At 46.6% G+C, this 11,545-nt stretch overlaps 1 protein-coding gene across 1 annotated transcript in view; it reads left to right on the top strand.

Annotated features, from left to right (window-relative positions):
* The first annotated feature begins 454 nt into the window (after positions 1–454).
* The window catches only part of AHRR (aryl hydrocarbon receptor repressor), a 146,751-nt gene continuing 135,660 nt past the window's right edge, over positions 455–11,545 (top strand). Inside the window, exon 1 of the mRNA XM_074943209.1 lies at positions 455–576. The gene's annotated coding sequence lies outside the window, so the exon portion shown is untranslated. The remainder of the gene's footprint in view (positions 577–11,545) is intronic.

Genomic DNA, 11,545 nt, shown 5'->3' with positions numbered 1-11,545 from the left:
AAGGGGCCCAACAGAGCAGTTACAGCACCTGGCTCAGGTGCCTGTCGGGCTGGGACTGGCCGGGGGGGGGGGGCAGGCTCGGTCCCCTCCGCCGCCTGTCACGCCGCGCTCCCTGACTGACGGGGTATCTCTGGGCGGGCCGGCGCCGGCTGCAGCCAGGCCCGCTCGGGCGGGCGCCCGGACAGAGGCACGCGCCGGCCCCCGGCCCCGCTCCTGCGCCGCTCGGGGGAGACGAGCCCGCCCGGGCAGGGCAGCCGGGCGGGGGTGGGGGTGGGTTGGTGGCAGGGCGGGGCGGCCGGTCCCAATGGGCGCGCACTGGCGGCAGGGCCGCCTCCCCCGCGCCCTTCCTGGCGCCGCAGCGCCCTCTGCTGCCGGCGCGCGGGGCTGAGGATCGCGTGCGAGCGGGGAGCCGGGAGGCTCCGCTTGTCACTGCCCCGCCCGCCACCTGAGTCACCCGGGGAGCGGCGGCCGCGCATCTCCCGCCACTCCGCGCTCACAGCCGCTGCGCCAGCGGCCCCAGTGCTTCGCCTGCCGCTGCGCGGGACTCTGCGCCCCGGACTGTGGCTGCTGCTTTGGGTGAGTTGGTGCCTCCGAGGGTCTCTTATTATAAAGGCAAGTGTCGGGCGTGGGGTAGGCAGGGATGCCGGGGCAGACCTAGAGCGTCGCTATCAACCCCCAGCCGCGGTGTCCCCGCTCGCCGGTGCCTTGCGGTGCCATTTCCCGGCGGGGCTAAGCGCGCTCGGGGCGGCGACTGAGCCTGCCGAGCCTAGCGCATGAGGCGAGTTGCATTCTGTGAAACTCCCGTGCTGAGCGCCCGCATCGAGGAGGACAGAGGTCCCGGGACCCATGATGCTGGGAACATTTTCCTGGCGGGTGAAAACTAAAATATAAGAAGCAAAAGGATTTTGCACTGGCCCCTTTGGCTCCCAGATTCGGCTTTCCCCGTCTTCTGTCACGGACGCCTTAGGAGACCTTCAAATGAAAAGTTAATGAAATACAGTTTCATGGAGTGACTATATACAAAATTTAAAAAAATAAAAACAACTAGGTGGTTATAGTTCTGGGTCAGTCAGCATTTCCTCTATAAAGCCCTATATATAATTTAGATCTAAAAATTCTCCCCGAGTTTCAGTTTGGTGTAAGAGGAAGGGGGCAGGGCGAGATTCCAACACTTTTGAAGTTTGGCTCAGTTTGATTTGTAAACTGGAATTTTCAGCCCTTCATGTGGACATGCAACTTTGGGTATTTAGGAAAAACACAGTTTAAAGGCCAGGTTATTTCATTTAGAAACCCATTTTTCTGAGTATGGACACCAAGATGTTATGCTTTTATATTATTAAAAATTAGTTTCCAGAAGTTGATTTACGAGCATGCTTGGCAATAATTGGTAGTTGAAGGTCTCAGCAGAGAGACTCACAATTGGATTGAAATAAAAACTGAATTATCCAATTGGACCCAGAAGTAATCTACCCAGAAGAACGTTGAGGCATCTTTGTGAGCCACTGTGGAGAAGATAACAATGCCACTGTCGCTACATAATGATTTGCTGGGTAGAGAACTTCACTATTCAGTGCTGTCAGTTAAGCACTTTTGTAAGCAGTAAGTGCACTAATTTTGTGTGCAGTTAAACAAAAAGAGGCCTAAAGATTGTCATAGTCAAAATTAAACGAGCAAAAAACACTGGTTAACTCACAATCAGGGTTGAGGTTTTAAAAAAATTCTCTACAGAGTAATGCAGTACCCAAGAATGTAAATACTAAAGAAGTTAGGAAATAGTCAGTTAAGGTTCCAACAGCAACCTCTACAGAGCCACCCCTACTATTGCCCATTTTCTAAATACAGGCCAAGACCTCTTCTTTCACTGCCACATCAATCTTATCTCTGCTTCATTATGTATGTATGCTACAATACAGTTTTTCATTAATTGATTATAGTCAATGTTCAGGCCCAAAGAGAGATATGGGTATCTGGAATCTGTACCGGGATAGTGGGTGAGTACTTGAGATCTCCAGCCTGCATGTAGAGAATAAATTGAAAATACAGGAGTCTCTGGCCTGTACAGATAGACGGTACACTGTGGCGTGGATGGCTTTAAGCCCTCCTGCAGAAGGTGGACGGGAATAGAGAGAGATTTTTATATGGAGAATTGGTAAAGGTTCAGGGCACAAAGTTAAACTTGGTGGCTGCATTTTAATTGAGAATGGTATGAATTTCTAATATCTGCATTCAAAATGACCCATCCGTAATATGCAGTGTTGTCATAGCTGTGACGGTCCCAGGATATTAGAGAGACAAGGTAGGTGAGGTAATATCTTCTGTTGGTGAGAGAGACAAGCTTTTGAGCTTACACAGAGCTCTCCTTCAGGAATAGGCGCCGACTCCATGGGCGCTCCGGGGCTGGAGCACCCATGGGGAAAATTAGTGGGTGCTCTGCACCCACCAGCAGCCAAGCTCCCCTCTCCCCCTGCCCCATCTCCTCCTCCCCTGCTCCTCCGCCTACTTCCCAGTGCTTCTCTTCCCCCCCCCCCCATTTGGCAGCATTAGCACGCTCCGGGAGGGAGGAGCGGGAACGTAGTGTGCTCAGGGGAGGAGGTGGGGAAGAGGCAGGTCTGGGGTGGGGGTTTGGGGAAGGGGTTGGAATAGGGGCAGGGAGGGGGCAGAGTTGGGGCAGGGACTTTGGGGAAGGGGTTGAAATGGGGGCGGGGCAGGGCTGGGAAGAGGCGGGGCAGGGGTGGGGGTCTCATGGAGTGGGGGCAGGGCAGAGGGGGGTCGAGCACCCATGGGAAAGAGGGGAAGTCAGTGCCTATGCCTTCAAGTGTGGGAAATAGATCAGAGTGTCACAGTTAAATAGAGGGGTTCTCAAACTTTTTTTGCTGGGATCCCCTTTGAAAATATTTCAGGCTCTATACCATGCAATTCTTATTTTTGCACTGCTGCTGGTAGCAGTGCTGCCTTCAGAGCTGGATGCCCAGCCAGCAGCTGCTGCTCTCGTGAGCCCCCCTATAGTAGTCTTGCGATCCCCTTTTGGGGTGGGACCCCCAGTTTGAGAAATGATATGATATAGCTACTTTTGCTAAACAAACACATATTTCAAGGAACCATTCAAGATAAAGTGGCCATTAACACCCCTCCAGGCATAGGAAGGAAAGGAAGAGCAGAGAAGCAGTTGGGGAGGGTTGTTAGTAGGTTATAAATTGTTGTAATAATAAAACATAAATCCAGTGTTTCTATTCAGTCCATGATTTTTTTGTGTCTAGCAAAGTTATGAGTTAAGCTCACTGACTTGTCTTTTGAAAGTGTTGTGCAGGTTTCCTTTGAGGATGAGGACTGATAGGTCAGATATAGAGTGATTGCTTTGTGAAAAGTATTTTTCCACAGGCAATGTGGTGTTTTTGTCTTTTTTCATTTTCCTGTGTGAGTTCATTTGAGAGTGTAGTGATTATCTGATTTTGCCCACATACTTTATATTGGGGCATTTAGTGCATTGGATGAGGTACACTTCATGTTGTGAAAGCATGTTTAAGACCCATGGATCTTAAAAGGGGTATTGTGGGGGATTGTAGCAGTGGAGATATGTCTGCAGGTTTTGCATCTGTAGTTGCAGGGTCTGGCACTACTTTGAGTTGGTGTATCCTGGTCTCTGGGAAGCTTGCTGCTGCTGCTGAGGTTGGGGGGTTGTTTGAAGGCCAGAAGAGGGGATTTGGGAAAGATTTCTTTCAAGATGGGGTTCCCGTCAATTATGGGTTGTAATAGTTTGATGATACCCCATTTGGGTTCCAGTATGGAGTGGTAGGTGACAACTAGAGGTGTGTGGTTAGATTTCAGAGACTGTATGGGGGTTCTCTTGGCAGCGGAGAGATTATGGTGGATGTGATATTGTTTAAGGATTTCACAGTCAGTTTTTTTTAATGAAGCAATCAATTCTCTTTTCTTATGGTTGTCAGTGAAACGTGGTAAGTGTGAGTTGTGTTGTTATTGTTGTGATAGAATTCTTTGAGGTGGATGTGATGCTGCACTCCATATGATTTTATAAAAATATGCTAATGAGTGTGAATATAATGTAACTGGAATATGCTTCACGCAGAAGGTCTCTTATAAGGTATCATTACAAAGCTTATAATCTACTGAGTGTGGTCATCCTATTTGTATGAATATATCATTCTTGTATCTGAAACTAGGAATATAAAATATAACTCTGAGGTCCTATTGTAGTTATGCAAAGTGTGGGCCATTAATGGTGGTTTAGAATCTTGATGGCTCCCATCAACTAGGATAATTGACTGTAGATGGCTCTGTTTACTTGCAAGCCTTCCTGTGAATCAGGCTGGGAAAGAATGAAGGCTTGGGGTCTCACAGGACATGTGACCATGTCACTTGGTACTGGAATCCATCTTAAACCTGGTGTTTTCCATTTAGAAGGAGGGGTGGGGACCCAAAGAGACAAAAGATTCCCACCTCATGCCAAAGGTATATAGGGGGTGGAACAGAACAAAGGGGACTGCAGTCATGAGACTCCCATGTGTAGCATAATGTGGCCCGGGAATCCTTCAAGATGTGGAGAGAAAAATCTGTCTTCTCTACGAAGAGCTTGTCCTTTCAAATGGAAGATCTTCCACTGCCATCTGCAACTCTATTAGGGAGGCATCCGTCATTAGAGTCAGCATCAGTGGTGGTTGCATGAATGAAACACCTGCCCAAACATTGGATGGGTCTTTCCTCCAGTCCATGGAGTGGTTTACTGCATAGAAATTGATACTGATCCTGGTATAGCGACTGGAGTTTATCGGTGCTGACAAGCTGACAAGCAGTTTATTGATGCAGTACAAGTGGGAGCATTCCTCCCGCTATACAAACTTACCATCCTTACTAGTCTCATAGAGACAGTCCAGGCCAGCACTCAAACATCAGCCAGGAACTGCCTGCAGCTGCTAGGTGATATGGCAGCATGCACCTTCATCACCCCAACGCCCGGATGGTCATGACATGTCTTCAGATGTGGCTTACTTCTGTCTATTCCCTGAACAGGCACAGACTAATCAAACTGCTATCACTGCCCTGCGCAGTAAAGCACTCCATGGACTGGAGGAAAGACCCATCCAATGTTCGGGCAGGCGTTTCATTCGTGCAGCCACCACCGATGCTGACTCTAATGACGGATGCCTCCCTAATAGGCTGGAGAGCTCACCTCTATGACCGCAAGGGTCAAGACAAATAGTCTTCCACAGAAGTGACCCTCCATATCAATCTTTCGGAGTGAAGGGGCATCAGGAACACCTGTGCACACCTTCTGCCTTTCATCCAGAACACCCAGTCAAAGGTCATGATGGACAATATGATCTGTATGTTTTACATAAATCGCCCTCATCCTCCCATGGGGCATGGATGTCTTGTATGCCCTTCCCCCCGTTTCCTCTTCTATCCACAGTCCTGTTGAAAATTCGACAAGACAAAGCGAGAATTATTCTGATTGTCCCCTCCTAGCCAAGACAAGTCTGGTTCCCTTACATGCCACAGATGGCAATATGTCCTCTGGTTCCTCTTCGGCCGATTCCCCACCTGCCCTCTCAAAGTGATAGGCTGATCCTTCACCCCAACCTGCGGGTCCACCATCTCCAGTCTTGGCTCCAGGACTTAGAGGCAGAATGCTCTGACAAGGTGAAAGACATGTTGCTGCACAGCTGAAAGTTGACCACTCGACGTACTTACCTACAAAAATGACAATGATTCCAAGTTTGGTGTCATTGTAAGCACACAGACCCAACTTCATCTTCACTCCCTCTGATTTTACATTTTACATTTTAAACCTCAAGATGTCAAAACTCTCACTCAGCTCCCTTAAGGTACATCTTGTGGCCACAATGGCTTTCCACCGTCAGGTAGATGGATACTCTGTGTTCGCTCACCCGCTGATGCATGTATTCCTTAAGGGCATTGGGAATCTCTTCCCACATGTGATACCACCCGCTCCAACCTGGGATATTAACCTAGTTCTCAGAGCTTTGATTAGAGCTCCCTTTGAGCCCAGGGCAACTTGCTCTCTCTTACACCTGTCTATGAAGACAGCATTTCTAATTACCATCAGTTCAGCTAGATGCATAGGATAAATAGAGACCCTAATGACACACCCACCATACACAGTCTTTTTTAAAGACAAAGTAATTCTGAGGCCACATCCCAAATTTCTTCCTAAAGTTGTGTCCACTTTCCATATGAGTCAACAGATCCATCTCCCCAAAACCACATTGTGACTGTGACGGGTTCGGTCACAGAGATCCCCTTGGGACTGTCACCTGATGTGCTTAAATTACCTCTGTGCCCATTTTCCCTGCCAGCTTGGGACTCCAGAACTCTGCCTCGTTGAGCCAGACACACTAGCCGGCTGCAACACAGACCCAGGGTCTGGGTCACGCCCCCAAAGCTGCAGACTTTAACTAAAAACAGCTCAGCAGGTTACCTGTCTCCAGCACCCAGACACCCAGCTCCCAAACCCCAGATAAATTCATTTAGTCTGTATAAAGCTTATACACGGTAAATTTGTAAATTATTCACCCTCTATATCACTGATAGAGAGATATGCACAGCTGTTTGCTCCCCCGGGTATTAATCACTTACTCTGGGTTTATTAATAAACAAAAGTGATTTTATTCAGTATAAAAAGAAGGATGTAAGCGGTTTCAAGTAATAACAGCCAGAATAAAGTAAGTCACAAAGCAAAATAAAACAAAACACGCAAGTCTAAGCCTAATACATTAAGAAACTGATTACAGGTAATATCTCACCTTCAAAAACGTTCCAATAAGCTTCTTTCACAGACTAGACTCCTTCCTAGTCTGGGCCCAATCCTTTCCCCTGGTACAGTCCTAGTTAGTTCCAGCAGCATCTCAGGTGGTAAGCAGGGGTTTTCTCATGTCTGGCAGCCTCCTTTGTCCTGCTCAATACCATTTTATAGCTTTGGCACAAGGTGTGAAACTTTATCTGTGCTTGTCCCCACCCCTGCCTCATCAATGGAAAAGTACAAGGTTTAATATGGATTCCAGTATCATGTGACATGGTTACATGTCACTGTAAGATCCCTAGTCTCCATTCTTCCTGGATTGGCCCATACGTACACAGGAAGGTTTGCAGGTAAATAAACGATTTACAACCAATTGTCCTAGTCAATGGGAGCCATCAAGATTCTAAACCACCATTAATGGCCCACACTTTGCATAATTACAATAGGACCTCAGCATTATACTTCATATTTCTAGCTTCAGATACAAGAATGATACATTCATACAAATAGGAGGAATATATTCAGTAGGTTATAACCTTTGTTATGGTACCTTACAAGAGACCTTTTGCATAAAGCATATTCCAGTTACATCATATTCACACTCATAATCATATTTCCATAAAACATATGGAGTGCAACAACACAGTGACATCAGGGAGGTGATTCTGCATATGCTAGATGTTAGGTGAGTACTAGAATTCTACTTAGACAGGACTAAGGACTTCAGGAATTCCCCTAAACTCTTCCTTTCATTTGCAGAAAGATCCAAAGGCTCTGCAATATCAGCTGAAAGACTATCCAAATGAGTCGTGGGTCACATTAATCACTGTTATCAAGGATGCCACCTATTGCCTCCATCCAGAATCTGTATGCACTCCATGAGATCAATTTCTACCTCAGTCATATTCCTCAAAGATGTCCCTATCAGAAATCTTCAGAGCAGCAACTTGGGCCTCTCCCCACAGTTCCGCCGAACATTATGCAATCACTGGAGATTCAGCCTCCAATGCCATCTTCAGCTCCACAGAACTCTCTGTAGTAACAAACTCCACTCCAAAGCCCCAGTCCTCTGTTGCAGATACGTCTGCAAAGTCACCTACAGTGAAGCACCCACAGGGACACTACTCAAAGAAGAAGAAGAAGTTACCTGGTGCAGTAACGATGGTTTTTTGAGATGTGTCCCCCTATGGGTGCTCTACAACCCGCCCTCCTCCCCTCTACTTTGGAGTTCTCCATAAGGGTCTCTGCAGTAGAGAGGGAACTGAGGGGGGTTCACCCACACAGTGCTAGAGGCAGACCGTGAGGGAGGGAGCGTGCATGTGCGGGCTGAATGCACACAGCTACCTAAAATCTCTTATTAGAGGTGCAGAGGCACAGATACACCTATTGTGGACACCCATAAGGGTACACATCTCGAAGAACCATCGTTACTGCACAAGGTGACTAGCTTCCTCTTCTTGCATTTGCTCAGGAAAGAGATGTTGCTGTTAAGTTTTGCTTCCTTTTTCTTCACATTGTAGAGTTTCCATTTCAGACAGCAAAATTCAATATCTTCCATTGTAGTATGCAGTGTTGTAGCCATGTCAGTACCATGATATTAGAGAGACAAAGTGGGTGAGGTAATATCGTTTGTTGGACCAACTTCTGTTGGCAAAAGAGACAAACTTTTGAGCTTACAGAGAGCTCTTCTCCAGGTCTGTGAAACTTACTCAGAGTGTCACAGGGGGAATACTTTTTTGTGGATGGGGAGGATATGTTCTCAGCCTTAAATGTATATTGATGACATTTTTTGCTTGACTGGTAAATTCTAAGGCCTTGTCTACAGTGTAAAAAATGTACCAATCCCCTCCCTCCTAATCCATTCTAACACTGGTCCAGCTGAATTGGTGCAGTGGAAGCTCTAGTACAGACAAGGCTTCATTGGCCAGAAATTATTCTGACAGCATTTCGGTTACACTTGCCTTTCAGTAGGCTAAACTGAAACATAGTAACAGGTTTCAGAGTAGCAGCTGTGTTAGTCTGTATCCGCAAAAAGAAAAGGAGTACTTGTGGCACCTTAGAGACTAACAAATTTATTTGAGCATAAGCTTTTGTGAACATAGTAAAAACAGTTCAGGTGCTGGTGATGGTGTACTATGTGTCTTCCACCAGTCTTAGCACCACGACAGATGAGCTGGTGTGAGAACGAAAAGCAGTTTTTCGGGTCAATATCTCTTGTGAAGTCTTAGCCTGAGACCCTGTAGAATGCTTGGGGCTTTTTTGCGAGTTACCTAGGTTCTGCATCCAAAACTATTCCTTAATAGTCTTGGTAATTACTGCTGTCTCATGTTGACATGTGACTTCAGCTAGCTTGTATGGGAATGTAAGGGATGTGAGAGAGTCTCTTTGTGCTCAGGACAAGAGCTTTTGGAAGGAAATCCTAGGAGGAAGTGTCAGCCAAGGTTTGTTACATTCATGCTTTTGACTTATCAATAAAGCCAAACCCCAGGAAGGAGGTGAGTTTGGACACTAAGGGCTTTTCTTCACTACAGTTACCATGTGTTATATCTCAAGGGTTACCCCTAATTTGACTCCCATCCACACACAAAACCCCTTAACTCAAATGTGGTGATGCTTTCTGTTTGTGTTGGTTGGCCTCTCAGGGGGTATAGATAACAGCTCGAGAGAGCACAACTGGTCAGCTGCTAACATAAGCACTCTGTGCTGCAAATACCATCACTCTGTGTGGCTCAGGTGTTAATTTGCAATATGGCCACTCTCAGGGTATGTCTGCACTTAAAATGCTACAGCAGTGCAGCTTCCCTGCTTCAGTGTAGATACTACCTACACCAACGGGAGCGGTTCTCTCATCAGTGTAGATAATCCACCTTCCCGAGAGGCGGTAGCTAGGTCAACGGAAGAATTCTTCCACTGTCTGCATTGGGAGTTATTCAGTATAGCTGCGTCTCTCAGGGGGGTGGATTTTTCACATCCCTGAGAGATGTAGCTAAACCAGTGTAAGTGTCCAGTGTGGATCAGACCTCACTCAAGCTACGCTAACTTGAGAGGAGTAAATTGAGTGTCCATAACTCAGGTTAAACCTGAAATGAAGACATAGGCCTGGTTTACAGTAGAAAATTAGGTCAGCTTAACTACGTCAGTCAGGTGTGTGAAAAATTCTTCTGTCGACCTAGCGACTACTTCTCAGGGAGGTGGATTTCCTCCATCGATGGGAGAACCCTTCCCATTGGCATAGGTAGTGTCTACACTGAAGCACTACAGTGGTGGAGCAAGAGAGGTGCAGATGTGCTGCTATAGTGTTTTAAGTGTAGACAAGCCCAGGGAGAACGTAGTGTTTTATACCACTTTATTTGTTCACAGCAGTTCTCATTGACTTCAGTTGCAGCTGTGAGTGCTCAGGCCTTTTGCAAATCAGACCCCGGAGTCTCAAGTTGGGCATCCAGAAGATGATGAGGAACAGTGGACACCTGTGAAAAATTTGGTTTAAGTGACTTGCCCAGCATCACATAGGAACTCTGTGGTACTGGCAGGGATAAAATCGTTCTACGGGGTTCAGAGTAGCAGCCGTGTTAGTCTGTATCCGCAAAAAGAAAAGGAGTACTTGTGGCACCTTAGAGACTAACAAATTTATTTGAGCATAAGCTTTCGCATTTGCTCCAACCCCTCAGACAGAGACAAACACCTACAAGATCTCTATCAAGCATTCTTACAACTACAATACCCATCTGCTGAAGTGAAGAAACAGATTGACAGAGCCAGAAGAGTACCCAGAAGTTACCTACTGCAGGACAGGCCCAACAAAGAAAACAACAGAACGCCACTATCCATCACCTTCAGCCCCCAACTAAAACCTCTCCAGCGCATCATCAAGGATCTACAACCTATCCTGAAGGATGACCCATCACTCTCACAGATCTTGGGAGACAGGCCAGTCCTTGCTTACAGACAGCCCCCCAGCCTGAAGCAAATACTCACCAGCAACCACACACCACACAATAAAACCACTAACCCAGGAACCTATCCTTGCAACAAAGCCCGTTGCCAATTGTGTCCACATATCTATTCAGGGGACACCATCATAGGGCCAAATCACATCAGCCACACTATCAGAGGCTCGTTCACCTGCACATCTACCAATGTGATATATGCCATCATGTGCCAGCAATGCCCCTCTGCCATGTACATTGGCCAAACTGGACAGTCTCTACATAAAAGAATAAATGGACACAAATCAGACTCAAGAATTATAACATTCAAAAACCAGTCAGAGAACACTTCAGTCTCTTTGGTCACTCAATTACAGACCTAAAAGTGGCAATATTACAACAAAAAAACTTCAGAAACAGACTCCAATGAGAGACTGCTGAATTGGAATTAATTTGCAAACTGGATACAATTAACTTAGGCTTGAATAAAGACTGGGAGTGGATGTGTCATTACACAAAGTAAAACTATTTCCCCATGTTTATTTCCCCCCCCCACACACACACACTATTTCTCACACGTTCTTGTCAACTGCTGGAAATGATCCACCTTGATTATCACTACAAAAGGTTCCCCCCTCCCCCTGCTCTCCTGCTGGTAATAGCTCACCGTACCTGATCACTCTTGTTCCAGTTTGTATGGTAACACCCATTGTTTCATGTTCTGTGTGTATATAAAATCCCCCCACTGTATTTTCCACTGAATGCATCCGATGAAGTGAGCTGTAGCTCACGAAAGCTTATGCTCAAATAAATTTGTTAGTCTCAAAGGTGCCACAAGTACTCC

The sequence above is a fragment of the Natator depressus genome, chromosome 2 (genome assembly GCF_965152275.1).
Source record: "Natator depressus isolate rNatDep1 chromosome 2, rNatDep2.hap1, whole genome shotgun sequence".
Lineage (NCBI taxonomy): Eukaryota > Metazoa > Chordata > Testudines > Cheloniidae > Natator > Natator depressus.
The sequence above is the reverse complement of the archived record's forward strand: the minus strand, read 5'-3'. Positions and strand labels throughout refer to the sequence as shown.